The 22,817-nt window shown below is 43.5% G+C and overlaps 1 protein-coding gene across 3 annotated transcripts in view; it reads left to right on the top strand.

The window, feature by feature from the left end:
* Positions 1–22,817, top strand: part of SLC4A10 (solute carrier family 4 member 10) — a 118,205-nt gene that overhangs the window by 11,827 nt on the left and 83,561 nt on the right. For all 3 annotated transcript variants that reach the window (XM_044417896.1, XM_044417897.1, XM_044417895.1), the window contains one exon: positions 10,795–10,941. The gene's annotated coding sequence lies outside the window, so the exon portion shown is untranslated. The remainder of the gene's footprint in view (positions 1–10,794; positions 10,942–22,817) is intronic.

Here is a 22,817-nt window from a genome sequence, read left to right as displayed (position 1 = left end):
TATTAGTTAGGATTCTTGGACCATCATTCAAGTCTGTGTTCCAGCAACAGATGCTGAAGAATAAGAAACCAAAAACTTTTATCCAAGCCTCTAAGAGAAAATTGATAAGACATCAAAACAAGACGTGGTAATAATCATAGGATACTGGAACACAAGAATTGGAAACAAAGCAGAAACCAAGAATCCATGCTATGGGAGAACTTGGCCTAGAGGTCAGAAACAAAGCAGGAGAATCAGGGCTGTGTAATTGGTACATAAAACCTTTGACACCAACTCTGACTCCTCAATTTATGGTACTTTCTACTCTGGTCCCTTTATTTATATTGCAATATACTAATGATTTATTTCCTCTATGGATTGAAACCACTCAGCCTCCAAGACATCATCACTGCCAATGTGAAATTAATAATTTTTGTAACACATGCTTTTTCACAATCATCATCTTCTATGATGCATTGACATACATAATATTTCCCATCTGTTACTGTAAAGTGTTCAAAAACAGCCAATTTTGTTGATACTTCTTTTGCCGCTGTGAATTTTTTTCATGGGGATCTGCTTTCACTAATATATGAAATTAAAATATATCCTGAAAATAGAACTTGAAGAAAATAGGTTACTCAAAGTATTATTATGATGGAAATTTTTAACAGATTATTTATATTATAATTTAAATTAAGAGTCAGAGTCGGTACATTTTTACTGACTCTGACTCTAGTAATGCAAGAATTGCTTGTGACTCTGACTCCACAGCCCTGAGGAGAATGAGTCATAGAATGCAGTGACACTAACCATCTCTTTACTAGAGATATGTACTTCAGGCAATACGTTAGTTGACTGTGCACATGGACATCACCATATGGTCAATACAGAAATAAAGCAGAATACATAATTGGAAGTAGGAAATGGAGAAACTTTATTTTTGCTGCTAGAACAAGACCAGAGCAGATAGTGGTAGTGACCATGAATTTTAATATCAAAAATCAGAGTAAACCTGAAAAATATCACTAAGAGAAGCATAGTTCCAAAATATAATTTAAATAACATTCCTGAGGAATTTAATTGATTTTTTTTTAACTGTAAGGCACCTAGAGAATCAATTTAGATTAGTGGGTGGCATACAGATTTAAGAATAGATCATTCAAGCAAACAGAAAAAACAGATCTGTATTCACTGGACTTAATTGACTGTGAACCAGAAGAACTGTGGACTGAAAGCAGCGACATTTTTAGGGAGAAAGGCAAAAGGACAATTCCCATAGCAAACAGAAAGCAAAAGTCTAGATGGATGACAGAAGACTCTCACAATTGCTAAGGACAGGCAAGAAGCAAAAGGTGACAGAAATAAGGTCAGTATCCTGAAAGCAATATTCTGGCAACCATCCTATAGAGACTAAAATAACCATTGCAATGGCCAGTGTGAAAGAATAGAACAACAACAGAGGAAAAACAAGCAACCTCCTCCAGAATATCTAAAAATAAAAGGGAAATTCAAACCTAGATTAGGCATGCTGAAAGACCAACAGGGAGGGGACGGTTAATTCTCTCCCCAGCTTCAAACCCTCTTGATATTTGCTCCCCCACACATGGCAATTAAGATGAGGAAAAACTCCTATTGCATTGGCACCAATAAACCCTCAGAACTCTATATATGCCTTTCTGTTCTACCACTTCACTGTAATTTTCCAGGTTCTGCTTATTGATCTGACAGTGCTAGAAGACTGTTGATTGACACATGTTTTCTGTAGACTCTATTTATTGGTTATTTTCTGCTTGCTGATTTTTATCTTGCTCTTACAGACTGCAATACAAGATAGCAATGGCGCTTTCTCATTCTACTCGTTCATTTCACCTTTGTGTGGTTTGAAGGGTCTTTCTCTTCACTTCAGAGGACTCAGCCAAAGCAAAGCATCACTATGTCTGATAACCTTTAGAAAAGATTAATGCCCATTAATTCATTATATTATAAATAGATTTTCGCACTATTCAAATTAATACTGTAAGATTGTGACTGCTTCTTCAGGTTTATTTATTTTGCAACATTATGTTTATTACATTTGATTATTTTAAAATGGAAACACTGCTAGCCACCTTCTGTTTTCCTTTACATGAATGGGAAATATTATTTAAATTTAGTATTTAAATAAAAATAAGTACAGAATATTTATTTCTTTTGTCTCTTTTGCCTTTTATATATCACTTGATGCTTGAAAGATTAACCAAAGCCTCTTAAATTTCCTAGCTGTTTTTTTAAAGAAATAAACCCTATATTCTTGTGCTTATTCCCCTAATCATCTGCCATGTGGGAAGGTTCACTTGCAGTTCTAAATGACCACTCCAGTCCTGCTCTGTAATGTGAAATATGAAACATGGCAACAGGATACCCAAATCCACCAAAATCTGTATGAAAATTTATAGATAAAGATGCAAGCTATTATAATTTAAATAGAAATATATCTTACCATAAGTCTGCTAGCTAGGTGCAAACTGTGGTTAGCAGAACATAGAGACAAAGTTTCTGGATGTTGAAAAAATAAGTAGTTACTCGACTTGTTCAGACTTTGTCTCGCCATTCCATTGGGCATTTTGGATGTTTTCCGATTTTTTCTGAGTCTGCCAGTGGTAGATGGACAAATTGAGGGTCTGTGTTTGCCATCCTTCTGGTTCTTTGACTTTAAACCAGATGTCAATGGGACAGCCCATCAAACAAGGACACCTTCAAATAGAGGACTGTGTTTTAAGAAGGAAGGAAGGAAACCTGGTCAGTCTAAAGGTTTGGTGTCACCTTATACTTCAGTGGACTCTAATTGTTACTTCTTTCAAATAAATAGATCAAACAAAGGAAGACACTATGTAGTAGGGAACCATCATCTTAAGACTAGCTCATACTAAGAGAAGCAGACCTACATCTGTGGCTGAACTACCTGAGCCTGCAGTGGAGGGCTTGCATGATTTAATAGTCCTGCTTACAATTAAAAGAATTCCTGTCCACAGAAAACAATCTGGTTAGGGGGAAAGTTAGCTCAGAATGCATCTTTCTGATATTGAGCTTTTTACGTACTGGGAAATCTTTATACGGAGGCATACTCAGTGATGTGGGCAATCTGAAACGCCCCCAACAAGGTTTATCACCTCAGTCAAATTAGGCTTTATTCTCCCTGTTTTTTTCCTAAGCTTCAGTTCTGTCTTTCCTTGAGTAGTCATCACCCATTAGAATCCTCTAATTTCCCTACTTTAATCCCAAATTACTAGTTTCTGACCTATAATTATCATTCAGGATTCCAGAATTTCAGTAGTTGTTCGCAGATGTTTTGCTTTACTTTTCCGCTTGCTTTTTTCATTCTTCAGTGGGTGTCTGCATTGTTCTATAGCTGCAGTCACTGATATCTCGAGACTGTCCAGATCTCTTCTTTCAAATTTAGAATTCTACCATGAGGACAGTGAGATAGGCAGTGATATAATCAAACCATTCCTGCACTGACCACAATTAGTCTAAAGCTCAGTGTTCCTCCAGTGATTTCCTTTTCATGCTTAGATGGTTACTGGGTAACAAGATTGATTATGGTAAATTCACTAAAGCTCTATGGGAGACAGTGCAGTGCAGTGGTTAGAGTGCCAGACCACTATTTATGGGACCCAAGTTTAAATTCACTCTTGTCCTTGAAGGAATTGGCTTTGAGGGATGTGTGAATCAGCAAAACTCACTTGTTCCCATTCAGATCTTTGAGAGTATGAGCTTGGCTTATTTCCTTTTGCATGGAAATTCACATGTTTTTGAAATATGCACATCCATTGTGCCTGTATATGAAATATACATGTGCTCCTCCCATTGATTATAGTAGATTTATGAGCATTTTGCCAAAGCACATTTTTTATGAACATTTTTTTCAGACGTATGCAGGCTGTCAAGCAAATGTTGTGTTTGTGAATCACACTGCAGGCTCAGAACCACAGATGGTATCCAGCAGGTGTGAACTGGATAAATCCTGATCAAAAACAAACTGAAACAATTTCCTCACACTTCCTTACTGGCTAATGACCTTTGGCTAGTCACAGCCACTCAGCCCAAACCGTGGACTGCACACTGCGGAGGAGCAGGGCTGCTCAGAAAATGGAGGCGAGCGGGCATCTTGTCTCAGGCTGCCCAGAGCAAGGCTCCGGGCCCAACACCTGCATGCGCCACCGGCCTCTGCCCTTCCTTACCACGTTGCTTGGCAAAGCCTTCTCTGCACACAGATCCTTGACAAAGGCACCCGCAGGGTTCCCAGCCACACATTTGCTCCAAGCCCATTAAGCCTTTGGTGCTCCCGTATGAAAGGGAGAAACTTTGTATGCCACCTGGAGGAGATGCGGGCTGCAGATCTATTAAATAAAGAGACGATATTATTATGGTTCGGCAACCATAGTTAGGGCAAAAAGCAGCATCAAACATGCACTCAAGGAGACCCTGTTGTCACTTACAGTCTGTCCTGTGAACCACATCGTTCTCTGGCATCCAGTCACTGTTCTCCCCATTTTACTCCTTTTTTGTCTTTTTAAGATGAGCTGCCAGACTAGTCATTCACTGGGGTTGAGCTCCATCTCCAGGACCTTTGAAAACTCAGCCTCTGGGTAGGGGCAGATGCACTTGGTCTCCAGTGCTGGCTCTAGTCTTTTGAGGCCCCTCTCCTTCAGCAAATGGTCCTTCGCACTGCCAGTGTCACCAGCTGCCCCGCTCCTCATCTCCCTTCTCATCATTTTAATACATTTTGTTATGTGTCTCTGTTACAACAAATACACGTACCCTCCCAGGCAACAAACAAGTTCTGTTCTTGAGAAAATGGAAATTCAAGCTGAATTGGTATGTAAGTCCAATCACATGTAGTTGGTCCTCCATATTCGCAGGGGTTAGGGGAACAGGACCCCCTCGAAAGTAGAAAAACTGCAAATACCTTTACCCCGCCCCCCAACTCACCAATGCCTCCTCTTTGCAGGAATGAAATGCTGCAGAGATTTCCCTCCCCAGATGGGCAGGGCAGGAAGGCCTGCTTTGGAGACCTCCCTCTTTCCCCTTTTGCTTCCTTTCCTCCTATGGTGATGCTTTGGCAGTCTTCCCTTTCTGCCCCTTCCCTTCCCCTCTTTCTATAGTAATGACAATTCTCCACAGTAATTTAAAACAATTAATAGACTTTGCGGCAGTTTGTTCATAAGTATGGATTGTTCGTTACTCAAATGTTTGTAACCTGGGGACTGCCAGTTTGTATTGGCTTTTACATCCATAGGAGAGAGACTAATAGTGCAGGGTAAATGAATACTGTGTTTGTTGTTACTGTTATTTGCTGTCAAGTTGTCACTGACTTGTGGCAACCTGTGAATGAATGTGCTTCAGAATGTCCTGCCCTTGGCAGCCTTACTCAGCACTCATTTATTTATTTTATTTATTTAAAACATTTCCATTCTGTTCTCTTAGCCAGTCAGGCCTCTGGATGGTTTACAAAACTTGCAAACTCAGAGCTGTGGTTTCCTTTATGGAATTGATCCATCTCATATTTTGTTTTCCTTGTTTTCTTCAGTCTTCAACTTTCCTTAGTATTTTTGTCCTCTTCACTGAATCTTGATTTTTCATGTTGTGCCTGGAGTACAACACATTATGATTTGTAATTTCTGGTGCTAAATAATATTCTGGTCTAATTCGATCTAGAATCCACTTGTTTGTCTTTCTGTCAGTCCAGAGTATTTGTAAAGATCTGCTCCAGCACCATGTTTTGAATGCATCAATTTTCTTCCTGTCAGCTTTCTTCATGGTCCAGCTTTCTTCGCACCCATACATAGTAATTGGGAATACAATAGTGTGGGCGACCTTGCCCTTGGTCTCCAGTGAAATGTCATTACATTTGAGAATCTTCTCTAGTTCCTTCATTGCTGCTCTTCCAAATATTAGTTGTTTTTGATTTCTTGGCTGCAGTCACCATTTGAATTAATGACTGAGCCAAGGTTGGCAAAATCTTTCATAATTTCAATTTCTTCATTGTTGACATTAAAGTTGTATAAGTCTTTTGTGGGCATGATTTCTGTTTTCTTAATGTGTAGTCCTGCTTTTGCACTCTCTTCTTTCCCTTGCATCAGGAAGCATTTCAATTCGTTGTTGCTTTCTCTCCATAATATGGAATATGCATATCTTAAATTATTGATGTATCTTCTGTCAGTTTTCACTCCTCCTTCCTCTGATCCTAAAGCAGATTTCTGTATGTTATGTTCTCTGTATGGATTGAACAGATAAGGATATAAAATATACCCCTGTTTGATGCCTTTACCTACAAGAAACAATTCTGTTTCTCCATATTCTGTCCTGATGCTTGCCCATCAAACATGGAGCACACCCATTTCTTTCAGAACTCTCCAAGATCTACACAGCCAAAGTTTGCTTTGCTGTATAAAGCATATACTGATTTTCTGCTGAAACTCACTTACTTATTTATTTAAAACACTTGTATCCCATCTATACCACACAGCTGTCAAATCAGCTTACAACAAAAGCCGTACAATTAAAATAAAGATGAAACATTAATTTTACTATCTTAAAATATCATCAAACCTTAAAATGCCAGGTAAATAAAAAGGTTTTGGCCTGGCTCCAAAATGAATAAAATGCCTGCGCCAGGTGCACCTCTCTGGGGAGCAGGTTCCAAAGCTGGGGCGCCACCACAGAGAAGGCCCTTCTCCAGGTAGCCACTCTTCTAAACTCCTTCAAAGAGGGCTCCCGAAGAAGGACCTCAGAGGAGGATCTTAAGGCTCAGGCAAGTATATATGGAAGGAGATTCCTTCAGCTATCCAGGCCCTAGACCATTTTGGGCTTTGTAAGTCAAAGTTAATACCTTAAATTGGGCCCAGACTTCAGTTGGTAGCCAGGGCAGATGGTACAGCTCCCATGTTAAATGGCCATGCCTGCCAGTCCTTGTCAATAGCCTGGCTGCTCTATTTCATACCAATTGAAGTATCCGGACTGTCTTAAAGGGGAGACCCACATAGAGTGTGTTACAACAGTCCAACTGGGAGGTTACCAAAGTCTGAGTCACTGTTGGTAGGCTCTGCTCATCCAGGTAAGTGCGTAGTTGGTGGACCGACTGAAGCTTGCAGAAAGCACTCTTTGCCACAGCAGTTACCAAAGGTAACTCTGAGTCAAGAAGCACTCCCAAACTATGCTTTTATGTGTTCCAGTAACAAAAGAATATTTGCAGTATGATCTGGAGTGCCTCTTCCTTTCTGGAATCCAACTTGAATGTCGGCAAAATTCTTTGTTGCAATAGCTTGGCGTTACTTTACTTGTATGTGAAATTAGTGGGCTGGTCCTAGATTTGTACTCCTTTGCATCTCTTTTCTTGGGGACTGAAATGAATGCTGAATGTTTCCAGTCTGTGGACTCAAGAAATCTGGGTTCTAGCCACCACCTCCCCATTTTAAAAGCCCACTGGGAGCCTTTGGGCCAGTCACACACTCTCAGCCTAATCTCCCTCACGGAGTTGTTGTGAGGATAAAATAGGGAGGAGGAGAACCTTGTTAGCTGTTCTGGATTCCTTGCAAGAGGAAGAAAGGCAAGGTGTAAATCCAATATAATAATACTGTCAAAAAGATCTTACTATTAAAATGTTTTTCCTAATGTTACAAGTATAGCCCTACTTTCTTATATATTAATAACGTGATACCAAGAAACATGTTTATAGTTGGGAACCCTTTTGAGAGTCAAAAGGTGGTACATACATATTTTGTATGAACAATACCTTGTTGGAGGGCTTAAGGTTATGCTGAAAATATTTTCCTTCTATATAAATAAATGTGTAAATCTTTCTCCCAACACTACTGCATATGCAGTAGAGGACAGACATACAAGGTTCTGGAGGGGAAATTATATGATTAGATTAAAGCTGTGGAATTAAGGGCTTGCATTTCATTTTATGCTTGTTGAATTAATTTCTTAGTAATGTGTCTTTTCATTCCAAAGTAAGTTCTCAGGCTGGAGTGAAAGGGTGGGTGGGAATTAATGCAGAATGATAATAAAGAAATGATAATAAAGAGGGCAAACAAGTCATAAGCCAATTCCATTGCAAAACAGTATCGATAGTACAATAACAGCAGAATCCTACACTAGTCTACTCAGAAGGAAGTACTTTTAACTTTGCTGGATCTTGCTACCAAGTAATTGGCTACAGGAATGCTGCCAAAATGGCCAATGAGACTTACTTCTCAGTAGACATAGATATGACTGCATTGCTAAATGTTTATATACGTACATTGATGACCATTCCCCCATCCCTGAACAGTCTAAAGGAGCAGAGTGAGGAATTCTAACATCTTAGGCTGCAGAAAGGAAAGAGCAGCTGTAAGATAAGACTGCCTACTTTTTGCACCAGGTAGAAAGACTCAATTAAGTTAAAGCAGTGAGTAATTGCTTTTCTGCTCCTGGAAGTAATTGGAAAAATCCTTTTTTCAGCATATGTCATTCCCATAACAAAAATATGAAGATACTATTTCTATTTATTTTAAAAATGCACTTAGGGATAGGTTAGTTGTTCATTTTGTTATTTTGTACTGCAGTTGAGGGTACTCTGCTTGAGATGCTTTACATAACAGCACCACTTGTTATTGTGTGTGTGTGTGTGTGTGTGTGTGTTTCATAACCAATGCAGGCTGTTAAGCAAGAGAGGGAAATCCACATGTGGTGGATTTGGAAGAAAGAATGATCCATCCATGAAGCCCTCAAAATGCCCCTTCATTTACCAGAGAAGTTAACTGTATCATGATGATCCCAAAGAACTGTTCCCAACCCATGTGGGAAGCACATGCCGATCCAGTGTCCCCATGTGGGCTAACGCAACCTGCTCTGTTTGCAGCTGCCACTGTGGCACCTGGATGCACACAGCCTCCTTGGCATGTTGCCTGCAGCCCGATAAAGCAGGATCCCCAGTGGCAGTGTGGGCTCTGCTCACATCTGAGTGAACTCGGGTAGCAGCTCCTCTGAGATCTTCCTGCAGCAGAAGCCCAATGAGCTTGCAAAAATGCTATTAAAAATGGAAACCATAATAGCTTCTCTGGAATGCCTCTTTCTGGACCACACTATATAAGGGCTGGGGAGTGAGGTAGAAAGAGACCAGTGTTTTAATTGTCTGCCAGGAACTTGTATATTACTGGTTCTCAAGCAGTTTCACGACAGCCCCAAATTTCGTTGACATTTTGTGACAAACGATGCCTTGCCGTGTTTTCTGCCCTTGTCCTTGCTGGAGTCTAAATGGTATTAGAAGTCATGTGGTGTTTTAGTTTAAGGTAGTTGAGCTTCTTTTTGTCCCACAGAATATATGGGTGGGTGATTCTGACACATGGATTCTAGTAAAGCAGTAGCTGTTTGCTTTTGTCACCTTGTAGCTCTTGAGACTATTAGAAGAAAATATGGCTGGGACTACACCTGGCCAAGCCTGTTCTCAAGTGAAAGATGCCCTTTCACAAAACTTCCTTATTGTATAGTTGTTGTAATGTTGATACAAAATATTCATTCAATGGCACATAATTGTGCCCAAGAGTAGTGCTGGGATGAACCCTTTTGGAATCCGCCTCCCCATCATCAGCAGACTAGCTCTCATGCTCAAAAAGCGAGCTGAGCAAAAAGCGAGTCCTCAACTGATTTCACACCCCTGGTCACACAACTGGCAACCTTTCCTGCCAGGTGCAGCCCCTCTTTGGGCAGGCATGGAGAAGGGTGCTGTGAGCAGCCAGGCCAGCAACCATTCCTGGAGACCTACCTTCTGCTCTACCTGGTGCTTCCCGTGGCAGTGGCAGCACCAGGTGTGCAAGGGGGGTGCAGCTTGTGCAGAGCATGGTGCTTGGTTGCTGGTGAGCGTCCTGTAAAAGCTGTGAGTGTTGGTTGGGAACTTGGGCTCAGGGCTACTGCAAAGCACTCTCAAGGCTGCGGAGCCAAGCCCAGGAAATCCAACAGATTCCCACCCTCAGAAGGATTCCTTACACATCCCTACCATGCAGCACTAATGTGAACTAATGTATCTCCCTTAATTTTTCTTCCCAGTCCTCTCCTGTGCTATTTATGATGCATCATAGGTGTCTGAGTGGGAATATTCCATTGTATTTTAATCCATCTAGAGCCCATGTGGGGAAACCTAAGTCTGGGGGTCAAATCCTGCTCTCCAGCAATCTCTTCAGAAGGTCACACCCCTTACCCTGGCTCTGCTCCTTTCTTCTAAGACTGCCTGGTCTTTGTGTAGCTTTCCTTCCATTTTAAAAGTTTGAAAAGTCTCTCCTAAGACTTTGTTGCTGGCAGTAAGAGTATTAAATCACAAGCAGCTTTTAAAAAACCCCAACCTTTGGAACCATCCACTACTGGACTGTGTCCCATGAAAGCTGCTTCAAAATTAAATTTGACCCATGGCTGAAAACCATTCCCCACCCCGACAGAGAGGAAGCTGGAGGGTAGGGGAGCAACCCCACGGAACTGCCGCCTCAGAAAGCACCGTGTGGGGTGACAGCAGAATTGGGAACCGCTGGGTCACCCTTTCTCCTTTCCTCTACGGGAGCCCATGCCCTCGGAAGCAGCCTCTGTGTTGCCTCCTCAGGCTGGATGGGGAGGCCTTGTGGGTGAAGCATCTCAGTATCTTACACCAAAACCAATCAGGGTGAATGGGTGGATGGAAAAAAACAAAAACAAGGCTGCATTAGCACTGACCAGACTTTCCTGGTTATATCACCTTGCTCTTAATATTCTGTTTAACAAAAATGCCCATCTGTTTTTCCTCCCCTGTGTTTTGCTCTGTAGGTCACAGAACTTTGTTTATCGGTGTTCATGTACCTCTGGGAGGAAGGAAAAGCCATCGACGCCACAGACATCGTGGGCACAAGCACAGAAAGAGAGACAGAGAACGAGATTCTGGCTTAGAAGATGGCCGAGAGTCTCCTTCATTTGGTAAGGCTGGCCCTAATCTTACACACGATAATCTAAAAAAGAGCCAGGACATGGCAGATGCAGAAAATTCTGTCTCACCCTACGTTTCTGAACTGTTTGCAAGAGTCGCTCCGTGTAGAGCACAGTACAGCGTGCCACCAGAAAATGCACGAAGGGAGTGATTTCAGACTCTGAAAAAGGAGGCAGCCGGCATACAGCTAGAGCTGGCAAATGGTGCTTCTGGTCATCCAGCGGTAGTCCTGGACCAAGAAGCACTCACGACCTGCATGTGTGCTCCCTAAAGAGGAGTGTGACCTCACAGGGCATCTCCTCTTGTTTAAGGGGGCCACCTCCCAACAGCATCTCTTTTGCTTTGTCTGCTATGAGGTATCTTTCTCCAGTGGAAGTTGCTTGCGAAGGGAAAGTTGTTGCTGGAAATGAAAGAATGGCTGAGATTTAAAAGCTGCACCTATTCAAGGGCATGGTAAGAATGCAGACTAGGGTGGGCTGCCTAGCAGCATAGAGTCTAGCTCATTTGCCTTGCCTGAAACTTCCCTCTCCTTGTTTCCTGTGCTGCGACAGGGAATGGAAGAAGTCAGGCGCCCTGCCCTGCTGCGTGGGAAAGTGCTCTTATCAGTTGCACCCAGTGCTCACCACCTGGGACAACGGCTCTCCTCTCCACCAGGGCTGGGGACTCCTTTTGTTCCTCCCTGACTTTCTGCCCTGCCCCCTTTCTTTCTCTGTCTCTCGCCCTCCTTGCTGGGAGAGGGTCAGCACACTGTCACCAGAAGCCCGATCAAGGGAGGGGGCTTTTGAAATTACAGTGCAGGCCACATGTGGTCCCTGCTCTACATTGAGCCAGCCATGCGCATACCTCACCGTCCTTCCTCTCCCAAGAAAAGCCTCCTCACATCTCATCCCCATCCTATAACCGCCCTCCCCTGCCACCTGTGATGCTAATGCCATGTCTGCATCCTCAAAAGGAGTTGGTCCACCTTATGCTTGGCTCCCCAGTTTCCTTGCAGATGGTTGGGGCTTTCTTTGGTTACTGTCTGCAGTGTTTGGGGCATTCCTTATTTAGATCCAAGTGGCAAAAGAAAGGCTTAAACGGAGTCCTGGCAAGGCCCCCAAGCTTGTCTTGATTAAAGACTTCCTACCTGACAGATTTGTAGAGAGGATAAAATGGGAAAGGGGAGAGAAGCACGAAGCCTTCCCAAAAGCAATAAAAGGTGGGATATAAATGTCACTGTCGTCATTGCCATCATACCTTGTATTGCCACAGGCAGCGCATTTGACTCAGCATGGCATCACACCACTGGGGTGTGTATCCCCAGAAGTTCATATGAAAAGGGGTCAGTCGAAGTGCAGCCGGTCTTTGCAGTTCACGTGTGCGGCGTCTTGTGCCTCAGCTGTGCACCAAGCATGCATCGCAGGAAGGAGCAATTGGCATCAGCCACGAGTGGCACTCGCTGCACTTACCGGCCGCAGCTCTCCCAGGGCTGAGCTTTAGCTGGGCGGTGGCTGCATCCGTGCAGCGGGACGGGGCAGCGGTGCCGTACCCACGCAGGCCGCCTTCTGTGCAGGCATCACAGGGAGGTGTACTTAGGCCAGCACTGGCAGCCGCTTGGCAGGTGCCACTGCGAGAGCCTGGCACAAACACTTCTGCTTCCGTCTCCAGTCACTGCTTGATAGCTGCAGCCTAGAATTTCAGTGACTCATGTCGTTCTTCGGAGCTCTTCTTGAGAGCCCTGTGCTGCCTGGCCTCCTCCTTTTTCAGAGGGGTTTTCTTTGGCTTTGTGCTAAGCATTTCAGCATCAGTGCGTAAAAAAAATCGCTCTCCTGAAGAGGTGCCTTCGGTATGCAGAACAGCTTTCTGGCCATTCATTTTCTTCCCTCCATGTTCAAATCAGTCTATCCTGTGGGATGTGTCCTCCACATGCAAGGAGCATCCTCGCACATGCAAGAGGAGGATGCCCTGGCAAGCACTGCTGAAACATGTGGAGCAGGGGGTGGGGGTGAGTGCTGGGCTGGCACTGGAAGCTGGAAGCTGGCACTGGAAGCTGGGTTCTGGTCCCCACTTGGGCATGAAGCTCACTGGGTGACTTTGACACTCAGCCTAACCTGCCTTACAGGTCTGCTAGTAGATAAAATAGAGGATAAAATAGAAAGGGGATAGGGAGAAGAGGGGATAACGTAAGATAAAATAGTATGCCTTTGCCTCCTTGAGGGGAAAGGCAGGATATAAAAGTATGGGTAAATAAATAGATAAACAGGCACTTCACACACCCCTTTGGGTGAAAGTTCTATCGTACAACTGCCCAAGTGGGAACCTGCAACAAAAGACTGCTTGGACGGATTAAAAAGCATTGTGATCCTTCCCTTCTGTCCCTCTGCATGCCTCTCCATTTCTTGCTCCTTCCGCCCTTCCTATTCAATACCTCTTTCCATTTCCCCTCACATTGCTCATTGCACTATTGATTTTATTGATTCATCCCTTTCCACATCTGTTCCTGCCTCCTCCTCGTCCGTCTGCCTCTTTCCCCACTTCATTCTTTTTCTGTAGTTTGTGTCCTGCTAGGAGCCCCTGCAATGTGTCTTTGAAAGCGTGCTTCATCAGCCTTGCTCCATACGTTGCAGTGTGTAATTGTGTTTGCACCTTCTATTGGGAAGGCGTTTGTCCTTTCCACCTGACATTTTTCATTTGGGCACCTTGGAGGTACCTCTCACTTATTGCTCAGTGGCCTGGCTTTGCCTCCTAAGCTGTTGCCATGCTGGGACTGAGTTCAGCAGCATAAGGAGTGATTCTCGGGTTGTCTTGTGCAACTTTAGATCTGTTGTTTGCTAGTAGAAGGTTCCTGGCACATTATTCCAGACAAAGCCATTTTCTCCTTCAGCAATTGTATAACTTGCTGTTCTCAGGCAAAAGGTGCATATAGCATGAAAATACTTACAAAGTTATAATAAGCAGAGAGACTATAATGAAAACACTGGTGGGATGCCTTATCGCACCACACAGTAGTACAAAAGAATATTTTAGGTTCTTAGAAACATGTAAATGTCAGAATAATTTGAGGTTGTGGAGCAATCATTACAAAGCCTTTTATTTTAAATTGGATTTTAAATTATATGTGTTGAAAGCATAGAAGCAAGGTGTTACAAGGGCCGAGGCTTTAGGAAAGAGCTGGAAATCCTTAAAATCTCTTTGCAGAAAAATGTAGAATTGGGTGAGATTCATAGAAATGTCTTTAGAAATATAAATTCAGTAAGACCTAAGAGGATTAAGAATGGATCACAAAGAATGACTACTGAGGCAAACCAAATGACTTAGCTGAATCAATTTTGAACAAATTATCATTATTTTAAAATCCTAAAGGAGAAACAGAAATACCTTTTCTCAAACATTTCAAATAAGTGAAAAGAATGCTGCTAGTCCATTGTGTGCTGGTGTTGTTATTTTAAAGTCTCCTATCTGATATATTTTTAAGAATGGGAAAAGGAATTTAAAAAGTAACTAAATGCTAGAAAATATACAATGTATATAATAGCAGGTTTCCAGCAAAGAGAACCCACCATTAATTATGAGAGGGTTTTAGAATGTTCTGTCATGAGGTAAATCTTTCCCCATCATCTCCTTGTTCAGAAACCCCCATATCTCTTTGTTCTGAACAAACCCCCTTTGTTCAGAAACCCCCATCCTCAACAGCACAGAGTTACTCCATGGAGTAACTCTGTGTAGTTGAGGATTCTGGGGAGTATTGTGCATTTCTCAGTTGTGAAGATCTGTGATTGGATTTCAAAATGTTGAGTTCTTTTACTAAAATGAGGCTGGCTGGGGAGACAGGAACTAATTTGGCTTGGGGCGAGCATACAATCTACATGCTGCCTTTGGCTTAATTTTATGTGACCTTGGGTCCAGCTTCAAACTCCCTTGATGATCAGTTAATTTGATAAGGCAGGACTCCCTGGAGAAAACAATCATGCCAGGAAACATCGAAGGCAGGATAAGAAAAGGAAGACCAAACATGAGATGGATTGACTCCATTAAGGAGGCCACAGCCTTGAACTTGGGAGAGCTAAGCTGGGTTGTCATGGAAAGGATGTTTTGGAGGGCTTTCATTCATAGGTCACCATAAATTGGAGTCAATTTGACAGCACATATCCACAAATTCAATCAGTTAAGACCTCAGGCAAGAGCTATCAGTCTCTCCCTTCTGGCAGGCCATTGCAGGGAAGGAAAAGAGAGACGGGAAGGAGTGACCCAGCCACTTTTGGCTTTAGTGCCATATATCACTGGTTGTGGCCATGTCTGCTGCCAACGTGTACTTCCTCCTGCAGGGCACTCACAAGGGAATGCAGCTTTTGCCAGAAAAAGAAGGCTTGCCCATGCTGGATTAAGGGCAGGATCTAACCCTTGGTCCCTTACCCTCCCGCATACTTCACTTCCAGAGCAATTAAGCCTGTTGGTCTCCAGAGCTGCTGGAAAGCTGTTGTCCTTCGTGCCAGGTGGCCTGCTCTTCCAGGCAAACAGGTATTCTCAGGTGACAGGTTGGGACGCAGCAGTGGATTTATTAACATCCGATTTATGGCATTCTTTTTGCTCAAATGTAAGCTGGACTAATTTAAATGTCATGCATAGCTGTGTTGTCACCAGCATTCTAGACAAGCTAGACTAGGCTTTGCCCCACTAGGGTCACATATTTTACATACTTTAATCCTCATTGAATCTTCAGGTGAATGTTTGGCAAATAAAATGGGACCAATTACTCTTCCCACCATATTTATGTATTTTAAAGTTCTGTATGCTTACTTGGGTCATGACACATTTAGCCCTTCACTATATACCTTTGAGTAGATATGATCAGACTTCAGGATAGAAATCAAATTGAAAGTTTAAATGAGAATTTTAAAAAACCAAGTGTCTCATTGTAAGGATAACTAGGTTAAAAGTAAGCCTTGAATTTAATAAAAACAAATACTTTGAAGTGTAGTCTTCACCAGATTGTGAGCATCTGTCAAATGTGCTGAGTTAACGCTGCTTTTCTACATGGAAAAAAAAAGAAATAAGGGGCAGAAATTTCTTACTTCTGAAATGAAGTATTAAAATTATAGAATAAGTCCTACATTGTATTTATTATTGTTCTAATGTGGAATTTCTAATGGTTGCTGAACCAGAGAGAGAAAAAAATCTCAGGTACCTAAGGAAAGTATGTTTATTTTGCCCAGTGTATTCATTATGGAATACATTTTTTTCCTTTCTCAAGAAAAATAAATATTTTTTCTTCAGGCACTTGGGGATGTCGTTCTCTCTGGTTCAGTGAAACATTTGTGCATTCCCTTGTTGTTTTCTGAATTTTTACTGGGCAAGTAATTTAACAAGCCCCCCAGTTATTTTTTATGTTCTAATGATTTGTTGTTGTTGTTTTGTTTAATATACTTTTTAGAGCATACCCTCACCAGACGGCTTCCACTAAATTGTTTTAAAAAATTAAAACAATTGACCTTACATAATAAAAGCAACTTCAGAAACATATATGGGGGGAAATGGGTAGTTAGAACAGTAAATGGCTTGGCAGACTAGAACAAGGTTTAGAGGCTGCTTCAAAGCCAAGTTATGGGCCAGGAGTACCCACAGAGCCCATGGGGGGGCTTTGTACTCCTACTTTATGCCTGCAGTTTTCAAATTATGAATATGTATGGCAATAACAGGCCAATCCTATGTGTGGTTCCTCACCAGTACATTTGTTCAGTGGAACTTCCTAATCAACGTGCATAAGGATCAAAATCTCCGAGGAACTGATTTTCCAAAAGGGGTTTATATGTATATGGAGAGAGCCAAACAGGCATCTTGTAAGCCAGGAATGGGGAATCCCTTTCAGCTTGAGGGTCAAATTAAAAATTGGGAAAGCTATTGTGAGCCATATTCCACTGGTGAGCAGAGCCAAAAAAACAGAAATACCAGCATATTTTAGCTTGATGCTCTTACTATTGGTAACTAAAGCTTAGGAGAGGTATTTCAACATTTTGGAATGTAAACAAAGACTGCACAAAAGCCAGGAAATCAGCCAACAATTGGGGAAAAATATGTGGGTGCCTGAGATTCCTCACCTTTTTGTGAGCAAACCAGCACCCTTGGAGTCCATGGCCAAGGATTTGGATGATGATTCTCATCGTTTAAATACTCTGTTTAGCAATTGCAGCAGCCAGTTGGCATGCCTGAAACATGAACTTGAACATGAGAAATGTGATCTCAAACTAGTCTTTTTCTGAGGGTTTTACATTGAGTTGGCCCAAATCTGACTTCCACACCCCACTTTCCTGGGACTAGTCATCCCCAACAGAAGTAGGGTAGGCATCTTCAGCCATAAGTAGCGATGAAACAGAACATTTTTAGCAGGCTGCCACCATTTTGAGAAGAAGTGGCAGATAGATTCATTTCAACAAAGAAACAAGTAAACAAACAAAGAAGCAAACATCAAAAAAGCTTCCCAGCTGCTTGAAACAGCTGGGGAGCTAGAAACAGCATCCTAGTGGAGTCACAGTCACTCTCTGCAAAATGGCTGAATTGGAATGACACTGCGTCATGAGCGTGTTGTCCCCTGGGTCATTGTTAGGTTTGGTTTTATTTTTTAAGGACAGTTGGCTTAATTTGGATGGGGGTGTTACATCTATCCTGCCACTTGTCTGTTTAGTTAGACGTCTTGCCCATTCTAGGATGTATATAATACTTTTGTGTCTCAACAATTCTGTGAGGTACGTTTGGCTGAGAGATGGAGCCTGCCTAAGGCCGCAGCCAATGAGAATCATGAACAAGCATGGCATGGACTATTGTAACTCAACCCGGTTTTTGGCTGTTTCTTCAGAAAGAGGTTCCAACAGATTCACAGGACCTTGCTACCTAGAAGATAAATTTAAGCTAACATTTTAATGTGTTAAGAACCTGATCTCATATAGATTGCACTGTGTTGGCTATCGGGCATTAGTGCCATCAAATGAGTCTTGAATAAAGGCCAGCATCTGAATGGGCAACTCATTTCTTCTTGATAGTTTGACTAGAGAACACGTAATCTTAATTGGTCTCATAACGAGAACACGCATCTTAGCCTCTTTCAGTGGTGGTGTAGTCGTGCTGCTGAAGATGCAAAGCAGGCCCTGCAAGCGGACTGTATGAGAGACAGCCGGGATGGGAGAGTTACCTGGGAACCACATATGAGCCGGTCTAGGCAACTTGGAGAAAAAGGTGGATATAAATAAAATAAATAAGAAACGTGTCAATAGAACTAGGATTAAGTACTGAAAATGAGCCAGGTTCCTGAAGGAAGACTCATAATTTTGCAATGCCAAATTAAACTGGAGGAACAATAATGTTGTTTGGCCATTCACAGTGTAGAATATTTATGCGGCGCCTTGATAGTACAAACCTTTAAAAATTGAGTGCTTAGTTTCTTCTTTTCTATCCATTTCATTTACTTTTTCAAAATACTTATTTTTATAATAAACACAGATTATTTCTCTATCTCATATCAATGTTCTGTTCATTGCTCTTTCTATTTTATAAAAGCCTTTGTTCTTGATAGTAATTCTGAGACACTCTTAATTCATTCTGGCTCCCCTAATAAATCTTCTTCCTAATAGAAAAACATTTATAGGAATAATGGTATAAATTGAGAGTTTGACCTGCATACTTGCATAATCATGAGTCAGGAGTTAAGAATGATTTCATATCTGACATAGATGCTCTGTTAATCCATGGTTTGTTCACAGAATATAAAAGCATACTGGGATTATCACACAGGTTGCTAATTTGTTGCTTGCTATTTGAATCACTGACTTTCTCTTGGATTTATTTGTGAATCTGTTTATATGAGCACTGAATCATAAAGTATTGTTAACAACACTCAGTTCCTTGGTACTTGTATTCCAGGGTGCCACCTGTAAAGTAATGTCACCCTGTCAAAGATTTATTTATTTATTTATTTAAAACTTTCAAATGCCGTCACCTCATGCCTCAGCATCTTGGGACGGCTTACAATATATACAATTAAAAGCAATAAAAAAAAACAAATTCCATAAAAGATTATATAAAAAGAAAAAACAAACAAAAAGAGCAACTATTAACGATAAAATATTAGTTTTAAAAATAGCAATTAAATAAAAAGGTTTTAATCTGGCTCTGAAAAGAATATAAACTCAGCATCAGGTGTACCTCTCCAGGGAGCACATTCCATAATCTGGGTGCCACAGCAGAGAAGGCCCTGCTCCAGGCAGATGTTCTTTTTATCTCCTTTAAAGAGGGCTGGTCCCTCTTTATCCTGGTCCCAAGCCATTCAGGGCTTTATAGGTTAAAACCAGCACCTTGAATTGGGCCCCGGACTTCAACTGGAAGTCAGTGTAGCTGGTAGAGGACCGGCGTTATATGAGAATAACAACCAGTCCTCGTCAGCAGCCTGGCAGCTCTGTTCTGTACCAGCTGAAGTATCCAGACCGTTTTCAAGGGCAGCCCCACGTAGAGCACATTACAGTAATCCAACCGGGAGGTTACCAGAGCATGAATCACCACTGCTAGGTAGTGCTTTTCCAGGTAAGGGCACAGCTGGTGGATCAGCCGAAGCTGTAGGAAAGCACTCCTTGCCACCGCTGCCACCTGGAATTCCACTGACAGCTCCGGGTCAAGGAGCACTCCCAAGCTGTGAACCCTGTCCTTTAGAGGGAGTGCTACCCCGTCCAGGACAAGGTCAAAGTCACTTACCTGAAACCTCGATCCGCCCACCAACAGGACTTCCATCTTATCTGGATTGAGGCTCACTTTATTGGCCCTCATCCAGCCCATTACCTCGGCCAGGCACTGGTTCAGCACAGCCACCACCTCACCTGGATTAGATGTAAACGAGAGCTAGAGCTGGGTGTCATCATTATACTTTCGACTCCGCAGCCCAGACCTCCTGATGACCTCTCCCAACAGTTTCATGTAGACGTTAAAAAGCATGGGGGACAAAATAGAGCCCTGCGAAACCCCATGGCACGACTGCCATGATGCAGAGCTATAGTCCCCCAGCACCACCTTCTGGAGTCGGCCAGCCAGGTAGGAGCAGAACCACTGCCAAGCAGAGCCTCCTACTCCTAACCCGGTCAGCCTATCCAGTAGGATACCATGGTTGATGGTATCAAAAGCCACTGAGAGTTCCAGGCGAACCAACAGGGATGCACTCCCCCATCCCTCTCCTTGCACAGGTCATCGTACAGGGCAACCAAGACAGTTTTAGTGCCATAACCAGGTCTGAAACCAGACTGAAATGGGTCCAGATAATCCGTTTCATCCAAGAGTGCCTGGAGTTGTCCCGCCACCACCCACTCTAACACCTTACCCAGAAACGGGATGTTGGCTACCGGTCTAAAATTGGCAGCCACCTTGGGTTCAGGGTTGTCTTCTTCAGGATAGGCCAGATCATCTCCCCCTTCAAGGGGGTAGGGACCCAGCCTTCCCTCAGTGAGGCGTTGACAACCTCCCGGACCCAGGGACCAATCCCGTAACTGGCTTCTTTAAGTAGCCAAGAGGGGCAAGGGTCCAAGAGACAGGTGGTAGGATGTACCATTCCAAGCACTTTGTCCACATCATCAGGCTGCAATAACTGAAACTTATCCAATAATGATGGACCAGATGGTGCTCTGGACACTTCCCGTACTGGATTCAAATCAACCGTGGAGTCCAGATCGCAGTGAATCTGAGTGACTTTTTCCCTAAAGTACTGGGCAAAGTCGTCACAATGGGCTGCCGAAGGTGCAACCACTTCCTCCTCCTGGCCAGAATGTATCAGGCCTTGCACCACTCGGAAAAGCTCTGTCTTATGGTACTGTGAGGAAGCAATGGAAGTGGAGAAGAACTGCCTCTTCGCCACCCTCACCACAGCATAGGCATGATAATGTGCACATAAGTGTGTTTGGTCAGATTTGTCCCGAGATTTCCTCCACCTGTGCTCTAATCATCTCCCAGTCTCCTTCATCACCTGCAACTCAGGCGTATACCATGGTGCTGAGCGGGCTCTGCTAGGCAGGAGAGGACACTTAGGAGTGATTGTGTTGATTGCCCTGGTCATCTCCCTATTCCACGAGTCGGCCAGGACATCAACAGGAGTGCCAGCTTTATCTGCCGAAAATCCCCCAGATCCCTCAGGAATCCATTTGGATCCATCCGGTTCTGGGGGCGGACCATCCTAATAGGGCCCACACCCTTCTGGAGGGAAAGATCAGACCCGATCTCAGATTTCATGAGGAAGTGGTCTGACCATGGCAGCTGAGTTAAGATCAAGTTTCTCGCTTCCAGGCCACCCTTTTCCTGTCCTGTCAAGAAAACCAGGTCAAGCGTGTGTCCTCTTTCATGGGTTGGGCCAGTGACATGTTGAGACAGCCACATGGCTGTCATGGAAGCCATGAAGTCCTGAGCCGCTCAAGACAGATCTGCCTCAGCATGGATATTGAAGTCCCCCAGGACCAGCATCGTAGGGGTCCTCAGCACCAGGTCCGAGGCGATCTCTGTCAGCCCAGGCAGGAGTCTGCTGGGCAGGAGGGTGCACGGTACACCAGAGAGTTCCTAATCTGTCTCGGTCGCCCAACACCAGGTACAATCACTCAAGACCCGGTCTCGAAGGGACAGGAAGCCTCGCAAGGGAAATACTGACTTGGTGAACCAGACTGATTCCCCCTCCCCTCTGGGCGTGACCAATGTTGCATGAGATATCCGGGTGGGCACAATTGCATGAGGGAGACATCTCCCCCTTCTCCTACCCAGGTCTCGGTAATACGTGCCAGGTCGGCCCCCTCATCCATGATCAAATCATGCATGACAGATGTTTTATTATGGACCAACCTGGCATTTAACAGCAACACCGTCAGGCCCGAGGGCCGGCTGATATTGCTGCCAGGAACCTTCTGGTTGGGGAAATAACCAGAAGAGGGGGCCGGTATCAAACATCAGTCCCTCCTTCTCCTATGCAGGCCTGTTAGATCCCCAGGGCTATATCTTCCCCTGCCCATCACTACCCCTATGGTGGCACCCACCTGCTCCCCAGGTAAAATCATCCCGAATTAAAAACAAATAACACAGTCGCCACAAATGAACAACAATAACAACCAGACAAAAAGGAAAGAAAAAGAAAAGGAAGAAAAAGTAAAAAAGGAAGAGGAAAAAAAGGGGGGAAAGCCAACAACAACAACAAAAAAGGACCAAAAGGACCAAAAGCCCAACCCAGCCTGACCCCGCACAGCCCCAAGCGGCCTGCCCTTTGACCGTCGTCCCAAGACTGCCAGCCTTGGCCATGGCCAGCAAGAACAGGGCTCTGTCTGCCCCGCCCAGGCGGAGTGGGCTAAATGTGCGAAGATGTGCTAAATGCATCCTTTACATCAGACTTACCCACCCTGCTGCACTGCTGATGTGTTAGACTACAACTCCAATCATCCCCAGCCAGCATGGTCAACAGGCAATGAGGATGGAAGTTTTAGTAAAACGAAAAAATTAATCTAGATAGTTGCACACTGAGTTTGCATGATAGGCTGGTTGAGGCCTTCTTCACCCGAACGAGCAGTGCAGACGCAGCGGGGCTGTGTATTTAGCCCAGCTTCCTGATGGCTCACGGCTCATCCTTGCCACTTCATCATGTGCTGAAATCGAACATTTGCAGCAGGGACCCTTTGGCATCCATGGAGGCTCCCTGTGTGATTTAGAGCATGGGAATCTTGTGTCCATCTTGTCCATTTGGGTGAATAATGGCTCAACAGAGTTGATTAGTTGTGCTGCTGTGAAACAGAAATAAAATTCAGGGTGAACATGGATTATTCCAAACTGGAACATCCCACTATACATTTAGAAGGTAGATCAGATTTATATGAATTTATCATATGTACCT

The sequence above is a fragment of the Varanus komodoensis genome, unplaced genomic scaffold (genome assembly GCF_004798865.1).
Source record: "Varanus komodoensis strain SLA01 unplaced genomic scaffold, ASM479886v1 scaffold9, whole genome shotgun sequence".
Lineage (NCBI taxonomy): Eukaryota > Metazoa > Chordata > Lepidosauria > Squamata > Varanidae > Varanus > Varanus komodoensis.
This window is presented reverse-complemented; position numbering and strand designations above follow the sequence as displayed.